This window comes from Galeopterus variegatus, unplaced genomic scaffold (genome assembly GCF_000696425.1).
Source record: "Galeopterus variegatus unplaced genomic scaffold, G_variegatus-3.0.2 Scaffold12865, whole genome shotgun sequence".
In the NCBI taxonomy this organism is placed as follows: domain Eukaryota; kingdom Metazoa; phylum Chordata; class Mammalia; order Dermoptera; family Cynocephalidae; genus Galeopterus; species Galeopterus variegatus.
This window is the reverse complement of record NW_007738976.1, coordinates 8,929-10,950: the sequence shown is the minus strand read 5'-3', so window position 1 is coordinate 10,950 and position 2,022 is coordinate 8,929.

The window sequence follows — 2,022 nt, the reverse complement described above, 5'->3', positions numbered from 1 at the left end:
GGGGGGGGGGGGGGGGTTTGCTGATAAAATCCAGAACTGCAAATTGGCAAATGGCACCTGGGTGTCATTCACTACTTCTTGAGAAGTAGTGTCCCTTACTTGTTAAGATAGTGTGCTGGGGTGACATTGCCTGGGGTCAACTCCAAGTACCTGCAGGTAGCTTTGTAACTTTTCTATGCCACAGTTGCCTCGTTTATGAGGATGATAATAAAAATTCCACTTCTTCAAGTAGCTTCTTGTTCCTAGGAATCATTACTGCTTCATTACCTTTGTGACACTTACCACTGCTTATAATGACTTATTCCTTTGTTCACTTGTTTATCTGTGTCTCCCCATTGGAATGTAGGTTCCAAGAGGGCAAAGAACATGCCTATTTCATTTGCTGTTACACCCTCAGTGTCTGGCTCATGACTTGTCTCAGAGTGGATGCTCTATAAATGTTTGTTGAATGAATTAAACAGATTTTGAGTTCTGAGACACAGAAGAAACATCTCTGCCTCAGTACTCTCATCTGTGAAATGGGCACTTCATGAGGGTGACTGTGGAAATGAAATGATGTGAAAACAGTCTTGTGCTACACAAATGCATTGTGAGTCCAATTCTGCTTCACTTCAGCTTTAGCCTCTGTGGAATTCACAGACCTCAGTCCATGTCCTACAAGTGGGTGAAAGACCCTGAAACTCAGAAGGGAAGAGGCCTGGTCTGGTAGAGAACCAGGAGTGGAACCCAGGACTCCTGCTTCACAGCTCATCAGGGAGAAGGGGTAAGAGAGTCCAGCTGGTCCCAGAACACAGAAGCTACCCATTCTGATGGGGAGAGGGTGAGCCCCGAGCCAGCCTCACCAAAGCTGGACTCAGCCTCAGAGNTTCTGATGGGGAGAGGGTGAGCCCCGAGCCAGCCTCACCAAAGCTGGACTCAGCCTCAGAGTCTTCTCAGGAGCTTCCTGTCTGTAGGTCATCTTGGCTGGTAGACAGTGAAGCGAGGCATGGACCACCATTCCTATGCCACTTCTTGAATATTGGATACCAAGTGGGGGAGATACTACCATTGGGTGGAGATCTGCAAGGCCAGGCCAAAACGCTTTGTCAGGAAACAAGGTCTTCCCTCAAGGGCATGATCACCTCTGGTGGGAATCTCCTGAAAAAGAGGCAGCTCCTCAGAGATGGTGGTGAGTTCTAGGTGAGTATTTGGATGCTGAAAAGCCTAAAGACTTTAGCAGTGGGTTCTCAGGGCTTGTGCATATGTGTATGTGTGTATGTGTTTATAAGTGTGTATATGAGTTTATATGTACCCAGGAGTATCGTATGCTTGTGTGTTTGTGTATGCTTATGTATGTATATGTAGGTTTGTGTGTATGTGGGAGAATGTATTTTTGTGTACATATATGGGTATATGGATGTATGTGTGTTCATATGTGTATGTGTATGTGTGGTGTATGTATTCATTATCTCTTGCTCTATTGCTGCATAACATATTATCCCAAAGCTTAGTAGCTTGAAACAATAAATGTCTGTCTCACACAGTTTCTGTGGATTGGGAATCTGAGAGAGGCATAGATGGATATTTCTGGTTCAGGGTCTCTAACAAAGCTGCAGTCAAGATGTCAGCCAGGGCTGTGGTCAACTGAAGGCTTGACTGGGGCTGGAAGATCTGCTTCCAAGATGGCACACTCACCCTCCTGGCAAGTTGGTGCTGGCTGTTGGTAGAAGGTCTCAGTTCCTTGTCATGTCAACCTCTGCATGCTTGAATGTACTCATGAAACAGCAGCTGGCTTCCTCCAGAGTGAGTGACCCAAGAGGGAAAGAGCAAGGCAGAAACCACAATGTTTTTGCAATCTGGTCTTGGAAGTCACATACCATCATTTTTCCATATTCTCTTGTCCACACAGAGCAACCCTGATATACTGTGGAAGAGGACTGTACAAAGGCATGAATACCAGGAGATAAAGATCACTGGAGGTTATCTTGGAGATTGGGTACCATGTGCAATATGTGCATGTAGGTATGTGTGTGTGCATGTGGA